The sequence below is a fragment of the Rattus norvegicus genome, chromosome 15 (assembly GCF_036323735.1).
Source record: "Rattus norvegicus strain BN/NHsdMcwi chromosome 15, GRCr8, whole genome shotgun sequence".
NCBI lineage: Eukaryota > Metazoa > Chordata > Mammalia > Rodentia > Muridae > Rattus > Rattus norvegicus.
Window position 1 is genome coordinate 98,158,163 of NC_086033.1, and position 10,114 is coordinate 98,168,276.

Below are 10,114 nucleotides of genomic sequence, written 5' to 3' on the forward strand. Positions count from 1 at the left end.
CCTGCACATACATACATACATATATACATAGGAACATACATACATATATAGTAGATGTGCAGCTTCATGTGATTCTAGAACTACTGGAGATGGGGCTGTCCCAAAAGCTGTTGACTGTATGTAGGATACGTTCCAGCTATTTGCCTTTCTAGCCTCACTCCGAGAGGAAGTAACTAGCCTCACAGAGACTTGAAGCGCCAGGATGGAGGAAGTAATCAGGGAGGCTCCACCTGCACAGAGGAGAAGGTGAGGGGGTTTGAGAGAAATATTGTGGGAGGTGCTGACTGGGAGGGGCTCAGTGAGTGGGATGTAAAGTGAATAAGTAAAAGACATCTCATGTCTTTTAAACGTGTTGGTTTAGGTTTTGCTGGGATGACAAGCAGCATTGGAAAGCAGGTATAGTGCAGATGCTATTAAGATGTATATACATCAAGACACTTTTCAGACAATTAAAAATGACTATGAAATCCCTGGAATATAATTAAGAAGCTCCCAAACTGACGATAGTGAAAGTTAAGCAGACAGAACAAACTAACACTACCATGAAGAGAGGTTACTGAGCAGTCCCTGAAAACCGTTCTCCAGAAGGCAAACATGCTTTAGAAATGATTAACTACCTTCTGTGACGAGTAGTGAGTGACACAAACTGCCACTTGATGGTCTAATTTCATGGCACTTTGCCAGTCTAAAGATCCTTGTCAACTAACCAATTGCATTTTTATTGCTTTAGCTCCTTTATTACCTGAGAAGGAGTTCCATTAAGACTTGTTAACTCATCAGCATGTGCTTAACACGGTGCAGGTTCCCAGTTTATGCTCCACCTTACCGAGTTCTTTCCACCCATTATTTAACTAATTCCCTGAAACCATTCTATTCTATATGCCATACAGTGCGTGTCAGAAAGTGGATCACATACACTGTAGTTAGCGTTTAATTCTTTCTAATTACTTACTGGCAATAAACTTTAAATAATCCCCAATGAGGAAAAGAGTAGCTGACTTTAGGAGGTTAGAGGGGAGATCATCTCCTCTTTTCCATGGCTTTCTTGCAAGAGACAGAGGCAAACTCAATATAGAAGATGTTCAGTGAATCGGAGTAGCAGTCTTCATCTTAATAATTATAATAAAAGTATGTGCATATCTCTTCCTTTCCAAAGTATCAAGCCTGAATATTAAGAAAATCAGGGCAAGAAACATCATGAGCAAAGTATGAAAGTTCAAATTGCAGATTTTACTTTATTCTCATTATCACATATATAACAAAGCAAATTATGGAGACCATCCAAAGTTTCTAACTACTTTCCGTAATGAATTTGGCCTTCCTTCCTTTTTTTTTTAACTTAAATCATGGTCAGCTTAAAGGTAAAACCAGATTTTCCTTTCCCAGATATTTCACAGTAGCTCTCTGATTTATCTCACACAAGTTCAAAAAATTATATTTAGCTTTGCATCGCGCATCTAATTCCAACAGAGAAGCTGGTGTCTTTGCCTGCCTTCTGCTCCCTGTTCCCTGAACGTTCTGTCCTGTGGCAAAGTGGAAATGAAAACAATACGGGATGAAGGGCCATGAACTTGGATCACAGTGGCTGGGACACCTTCCAGATTTGTTTCTCAATGAAAAAGAAACACAAATACAAAAACAAAATACTCTTCCAAAACTGAACTTCTACTCTGTATGTGCTTCGTGCCGATACTGAAGATATGCTGTCTCTACTGTGATAGCTTCTCCTAAATCTTTGAAGCAAGATTTCCCTACCTTTGATTCCTTTTCCAGTCTCTGAAAATTCCATATGAGGACTTGGATTGAGAACATTCCATTTCTGGGCCTCAAAAATCCACATCGCAAAATCTGTAGGTAGAAAAATGGAATCTGTGGCTTCCTTGGGCAGTACTTTACCTAGAAAGTGTTGTTGGTGTGTTTATGTCTGAGAATTGGGATAGGGACCCCACAAGACAGTATTATCATTAAAGAATCGTACCCCCTTCACTATGACCACATGAGCAGTATGGGAGTTAATTGAGATGTAACTAGCTGTAGTTTTCTTTGAGTTCAAATTGGGATGAAACTGGTACGTGACATTTCTCACCCTGTGAGAGAGTGGATGCCCTTAATACTCAGAGGTAACAGTAGTTGAATGTATCATGAGATAAAGAAAGAGAGGTGAAGGGTTTACAGTCAGATAATCAACAAACCTTTATTGACTGCTACAGGGCATTTAATCTATACAAAGCTATAAGCAAAATAGATGGCCATATGCAGCAAGAAAAAATATGGTTTCAAGCTGGAGAAAGCCATTTGAGATGGCTACCAGGAGCAGGGAAAGACAAGGCATGAAGCTGTGTTCAGAAGCAGATATTGGTTGACTGGCGATGTGTGTTTCTTCTTGACATGCAAAGCAATACAGATTTTGAAAACATTAATCGGAAGACAGGTGAACATTGACACTGATCTGACCTAGTTCAGTTGCATAGGATCCTAAGAAGTGGTCTGGCTGTATTGAAAGAAACAATATACCAGCCATTTATGTTTATTAAAAAACATAAATCAATCTGCCTCTGATTTATGAGGCAGAAACCAGTCCAGAGATAAGACAACTCATGACTTCAAGAAATGTGCAAGTCAAGTTCCAGAGGGATTGGAAGTCTCTAGCCTTCTCAGTGACTTGCATTCACAATACACTTACCCTCAAAGAGACTCATACCACATACATGCAATTAAGCATAATAAAAGTATTTTTTCTTTTCATTCATCCTACTGGATATTATTTTTTGTTTTCTTTTATTGGATGTCCCTTTCCTGGTTTCCCCTCTAGAAACCCACTATCACATCTTCCCTCCCCTGCTTCTATGAGGGTGCTCCCCAACTCACTGACCCATTTCCTCCCACCTCCCCGCCCTGACATTCCCCAAACTGGGTCATCAAGCCTTCACAGGACCAAGAGCCTCTCCTCCCATTGATGCCCATCAAGGCTATCCTCTGTTATGTATGTGACTGGAGGCATAGATCCATATACATACGTATTCTTTGAATGGTGGTTTAGTCCCTGGGAGCTCTAGAGGGTCTAGGTGACTGATATTATTGTTCTCTTGTGGGGTTGAAAACCTCTTCTGCTTCTTCAGTCCTTTCTCTAACTCCTCCACTGGGGACCCCATTCTCAGTACAATGGTTGGCTATGAGCATCCATCCCTCTATTTGTCATGCTCTGGCAAACCCTCTCAGGAAACAGCTATATCAAGCTCCTATCAGCATGCACTTCTTGGCATCAGAAATATTGTCTGAGTTTGGTGTCTTAATATGGGATGGATCCCCAGGTGGGGCAGTCTCTGGATGGCCTTTCCATCAGTTCTGCTCCACACTTGTCTCCATATTTCCCCCTGTGAATATTTTGTTCCCCCTTCTTTTTTTCTTCCATTTTTATTAAATTGGGTATTTCTTATTTACATTTCAAATGTTATTCCCTTTCCTGATTTCCTGTGCATCACCCACCTAGCCCCCCTTCCCCTTCTATATGGGTGTTCCCCTACACATCGATGCCTCATTATAGTCTCCCCCAATAATCCCTTACACTGGGAGTCCAACCTTGGTAGGACCAAGGGCTTCCCCTTCTACTGGTGCCCCAACAAGGCTGTTCTCTGCTACCTATGCAGTTGGAGCCCAGGGTCAGTCCATGTATAGTCATTGGGTAGTAGTTTCATCCCTGGAAGCTCTGGTTGGATGGCATTGTTCTTATGCAGTTGCAAGCCCCTTCAACTCTTTCATTCCTCGTTCCCCCTTCTAAGAAAGACTGAAGCATCCACACTTTGGACTTCCTTCCTTTTGAGCTGAATGTGGTCTGTGGATTGTATCTTGGGGATTCCGAGCTTTTGGACTAATATCCACTTATCCGTGATTGTGTACATACCATGTGTGTACTTTTGTGACTGGGTTACCTCACTCAGGATGATATTTTCTATTTCCGTTCATTTGCATAGGAAGTCCATGAAGTCATTGTTTTAAATAGATGAGTAGTACTCCATTGTGTAAATTTACCACATTTTCCATATCCATTCTTCTCTTGAAGGATATCTGGGTTCTTGCCAGCTTCTGGCAATTATAAATAAGGCTTCTAAGAACATTGTGGAGTATCTTTTGGGTGTATGCCCAGGAGTGGTATAGCTAGGTCCTCAGTTAACACTATGTCCAATAAAAGTAATTTTCAAATAACAGAAAAACCTTTCTACACTATTTGCTTTTCATCTTTCAAGGAAAGATGACTGATTTTGGGGTTGGGGATTTAGCTCAGTGGTAGAGCACTTGCTTAGCAAGCACAAGGCCCTGGGTTCAGTCCCCAGCTACGAAAAAAAAGAAAAAAAAAAGAAAAAAAATTCAAGGAAAGATGACTGGTTTTAATGATTTTAATGATATTTTTTACTATGATTATTGGGGTTGAGAAAGCCTGTCCACTTATATCATATCTTTATCTCATATGTCAGGTATCAGAAAAATCTACTAAATTTTAGGAAGTAGGCTTAAAGTTGCAAGATTTTACAGAATAGGAATTTTTAATTATGATACAAATTAGAAAAATGTCTTATTGCTGAAAGTAATATTTCTTGTGAGTTGATGCAAATACTTGCAAATGTCTTCCATAAGCAAAACTCCTTTTTTTGTTGACAATAACAAGAAAAATCTCTTTATAAAGTTCATTTTCACTTACAATTGTAGATTAGTCCTGCAAATGTTTTTCCTCGTTAGGTGGGAGTCATTAATCATACACAATGAATGCAGGATCACTCTTTGTTCCTTAGAATTACAGGCTTTGTGAGGAATACTTATTATCATAAATCTTCTGAAAAGACTGTCTAATAGCGGCCAAACACTTGTAACATCACTGAGTAAAATTTAAAGTGGATTCACTTCCATGGGCTTTTATAGCTGAAGCCATCGTCATTGATTTTCACAAGGGCGATTTCAAGCACAAGCATGTAAATAAGAACCCTTATCTATAGTCATGGAGAACACATCTTTCACTGTCTTCCTCCTGAATGGGGGTTCTACCCTGCCCTCTGCATTTCTGTTGCTGTCACCCTATTGACCATAATTTGTAGCTCAATGATTGATTCATTTTGTCAGGGTGCAACAAATTTTCATATTTCTTCTGCCAAGACAATTCTGACCCATTAAATCAGAGAAAGATTAAAAATGACTTGTCTTAAAAACCAAGTTCCTCTCATCTCTATATTGCATCACATTAGTAGATTTTAAGGCACTAAGTTTTTCTTAGAATGGATTTAGTCCTTGGCCATGCCACACATGCACAATGCATTCTGATAACACTCACCTGCCAGACTCTCTAGTCTCCCTTGTATACCTGTCAACCCTTTCTCCTCCCCACAAGAGCCTTTTTCCTATTTATACCTTTTGATTTGGTTTTATGACCTAATAACTTCTATGCATTGCAGCAAGGGATGGGGAAGGACAAATGGGGCCCTATTAATTATTGACAGAAGCTCAAGACTGAGGAAACACTGTCCTCAATAGTACATCGACCTTCAACAATTTCAATATTAAGCTGAAACAAAAAGTTTTGTGATGTAGGAGTACAGTTTAGGAATGGTGCTATCCCTTTAAAATTCTCTGTTGGAAAGTTCTCTCTACCCACATTTCTGACTCTAGAGGAAAACGCCTACCACCACCAGGGACCCATACACACAGGGACCAGGAAGGAGGAGCAGGCCCTTCTGACTGCTGCCCTCACAGAGAGCTGAAACCTAGCCCCAAGGAGCAATGTCAGGCCCAAGACCAGAGGTAAGACCAACTTTTCTGCTCCAAGTGTCCTGACTGGTGGACTCAGGACACATGCCCACAGGAACAGCTGAAAGCCAGTGGACAGGAATGACTACATGCCTGAAAGCAGAACACTCTGTTCCCATAACTGGCTGAAAGAAAACAGGAAAACAGATCTACAGCACTCCTGACACACAGGCTTATAAGATTGTCAAGCTACTGTCAGAAATAGCAGAACAAGGTAACACCAGAGACAACCTGATGGTGAGAGGTAAGCACAGGTACCCAAGTAACAGAAACCAAGACTACATGGCATCATCAGAGCCAAATTCTCCCACCAAAGCACACACTGTATACCCAAACACACCAGAAAAGCAAGATCTATATTCAAAATCACATTTGATCATAATTATGGAGGACAATTGGAACAACATAAAGAAATGCAGGAAAATACAAGTAAACAAATAGAAGCCGTTAGAAATGAAACACAAAAATCCCTGAAAGAATTACGGGAAAACACAATAAAACAGGTGAAGGAATTGAAAATGGAAATAGAAACAGTAAAGAAAGCACAAAGGGAGACAACCCTAGATATAGAAAACCAAAGGAAGAGACAAGGAGCTGTAGATACAAGCATCACCAACAGAATACAAGAGATAGAAGAAAGAATCTCAGGAGCAGAAGATTCCATAGAAATCTTCAACACAACTGTCAAAGATAATATAAAACAGAAAAGGCTACTGGCCCAAAACATACAGGAAATCCAGGACACGATGAGATGATCAAAAATAAGGATAATAGGTATAGAAGAAAGTGAAGACTCCTAACTCAAAAGACCAGTAAATATCTTCAATAAAATTATAGAAGAAAACTTTTCTAACCTAAAGAAAGAGATGCCCATAAACATACAAGAAGCCTACAGAACTCCAAATAGATTGGACTAGAAAAGAAACTCCTCCTGTCACATAATAGTCAAAACACCAAATGCACAAAACAAAGAAGGAATATTAAAAGCAGTAAGGGGGAAAGGTCAAGTAACATATGAAGGCAGACCTAACAGAATTACACCAGACTTCTCACCAGAGGCCATGAAAGCCTGGAGAGATGTCATACAGACCCTAAGAGAACACAAATGCCAGCCCAGGTTACTGTATCCAGCAAAACTCTCAATTAACATATATGGAGAAACCAAGATATTCCATGACAAAAGGAAATTTACACATCTTTCTACAAATCCAGCCCTACAAAGGATAATAAATGGTAAAGCCCAACACAAGGAGACAAGCTACACCCTAGGAAAAACAAGAAACTAATTGTTTTGCAACAAAACTAAGAGAAGACAAGCACACAAACATAATCTCACGTCCAAATATGAAGATAACATGAAGCAACAATCACTATTCCTTAATATCTCTCAAAACCAATGGACTCAATGCCCAAAAAAAGAGACACAGATTAACAAACTGGATACATAATGAGGATCCAGCATTTTGCTGCCTAAAGGAAACACACATCAAAGACAAAGACAGACACTACCTCAGAGTAAAAGGCTGGAAAATCGACAAATGGGATCTCATTAACCTGCAAAGCTTCTGTAAGGCAAAGGATACTGTTGTTAGGACAAAACGGCAACCAACAGATTGGGAAAAGATCTTTACCAATCCTACAACTGATAGAGGACTTATATCCAAAATATTCAAAGAACTCGCAAAGTTAGACTGCAGGGAGACAAATAACCCTATTAAAAATGGGGTTCAGAGCTAAACAAAGAATTCACAGTTGAAGAATGAGGAATAGCTGGGAAGCACCTAAATAAATGTTCAACATCTTTAGTCATAAGGGAAATGCAAATCAAAACAACCCTGAGATTTCACCTCACACCAGTGAGAATGGCTAAGATCAAAAACTCAGGTGACTGCAGATGCTGGCGAGGATGTGGAGGAAGAGGAACACTCCTCCATTGTTGGTGGGATTGCAGACTGGTACAACCATTCTGGATGTCAGTCTGGAGGTTCCTCAGAAAATTGGACATTGAACTACCTGAGGATCCAGCTATACCTCTCTTGGGCATATACCCAAAAGATGCTCCAACATACAACAAAGACACATGCTCCAGAATGTTCATAGCAGCCTTGTTTATAATAGCCAGAATCTGGAAAGAACCCAGATGCCCTTCAACAGAGGATGGGACACAGAAAATGTGGTACATCTACACAATGGAATATTACTCAGGTATCAAAAACAATGACTTTATGAAATTCATAGGCAAATGGATGAAACTGTAAAATATCCTGAGTGAGGTAACCAAATCACAGAAAAACACACATAATATGCACTCATTGATAAGTGGATATTAGCTCAAATGCTCAAATTACCATAAACGCACAGAACACGTGAAACTCAAGAAGGATGACCAAAATACAGATGTTTCACTCCTTCTTTAAAAGGGGAAAAAGAATACACATAGGAGGGAATAGGGAGGCAAAGTTTAGACCACAGGGTAAAGGAATGCCCATTCAGAGCCTGCCCCACATGTGGGCCACCAAACTAGATAAGATGGATGAAGCAAAGAAGTGCAGGCTGACAGGAACAGGATGTAGATCTCTCCTGAGAGACACAGCCAGAATACAGCAAATACATAGGCAAGGCCAGCAGCAAACCACTGAACTGAGAACGGGACCACCGTTGAAGGAATCAGAGAAAGGACTGAAAGAGCTGAAGGGGCTCTTTCAACATATAAACAACAATGCCAACCAACCAGAGCTTCCAGGGACTAAGCCACTATATAAAGACTATACATGGACTGACCCTGGGCTCCAACCTCATAGGTAGCAATGAATAGCCTAGTAAGAGCACCGGTGGAAAGGGAAGCCCTTGGTCCTGCCTAGGCTGGACCCCCAGTGAACAGGATTCTTGGTGGGATGGTGGTAATTGGGGGAGAATGAGGAGGGGATCATCCATGTAGAAGGGGAGGAGGAAGGATTAGGGGGATGTTGGCCTGGAAACCGGGAAAGGGAATAACATTTGAAATGTAAATAAGAAATACCCAATTTAAAAAAGATGGAAAAAAAAAACCTCTCTGTCATGATCACCTCTTCTGTGTGATTACCCTCATATGACCCTGACACTGTGCTTTTGAACCTTGATAAAAAATAATGGCATATACAAGAAATCTTCATACAATCTCCCAGTTTGTCATGGTATTAATCTTTGAACAATGGAAATCACAATCACCTTGTTCCAGGTGTTTCGGAAAACCTGGCTAATACTTGAATCAGAATCCAGATTTTTTCCTCTTCCAGCCCAGTCTTTGGGTTCACCTACATTCCTTTCTGTCGGCATTAAAATTTTCACGGTGATTCTGTTTACCCCTGCAGGCAGTGAGGAAAAGCTGAGGGCTCAGACATACGATGCAGATTTGATACTTCAAAAAGAAAAAAATGCCAAATCAATTCATAAAGAGATGTCAAAGGAAATTTTCTTTAAAATAAAAAAAAAGTAATTTCTACTCTTTTACAAAACCTGCAAGCAGAGGCAGTGTTCACACCAAGCCTGTGAAGAAGGCAGCCTGGGTCATCATTGAGAAGTACCACACCTGCCTGGGTAATGACTTCCGCACCAACAAGCGTGTATACAAGGAGATCACTGTAATCCCTAGCAAGAAACTTGTCAAAAGATAGGCAACAATGTCACGTATCTGGTGAAGCAGATTCAGAGAGGTCCTGTAAGAAGAATCCCTATCAAGTTACAGAAAGAAGACAGAGGACAGATAATTATGTTCCTGGGGTCTCAACCATAGATCAGGAGATCATTGAGGTAGATCCTGACACCCAGGAAGTGCTGAAGCTTCTGGACTTTGGCCGGCTCTCCAACCTGCAGGTCCCTCAGCCTATGGTTGCAATAAATTTCAAAGCACCACATGGAGCTGTTTAATCTGTTATGACACATTTTCAATAAACCTGAAGACAAAAGAAAGTAATTTCTAAATTTGTATCAGACAATAAATTTGAAATAATTATTTTTCAATCCTATCACTTTATAGTTTACAAAATGCATACAAACTAAAGTTATAGATTTATATTTTCATGAGAATGCTTCCTTTTTCATACATTGAGCCTAGAGATGTTATAAGGTACAGAAAATATACTAGTGTGGCTGCTACTATTTACTTATATCTATAATCAAGATGCTATAGTTTAAACATTGTATAGACAGCATATAAGCCATCCTATAAGTGTATATATGAACATACACTTGTATTATTGTGGTTTTTAGGCATAATTGTAGCGCAGTGTGGCTACATCCAGACAGCACTAGCAATTTAGTGCTGGGATGATGATAATAGAGT

The 10,114-nt window shown here is 40.0% G+C and overlaps 1 pseudogene; it reads left to right on the forward strand.

Annotated features, from left to right (window-relative positions):
* Positions 1–202: 202 nt before the first annotated feature.
* LOC108353012 (40S ribosomal protein S17 pseudogene) lies at positions 203–9,699 on the forward strand (annotated as a pseudogene).
* Positions 9,700–10,114: the final 415 nt, after the last annotated feature.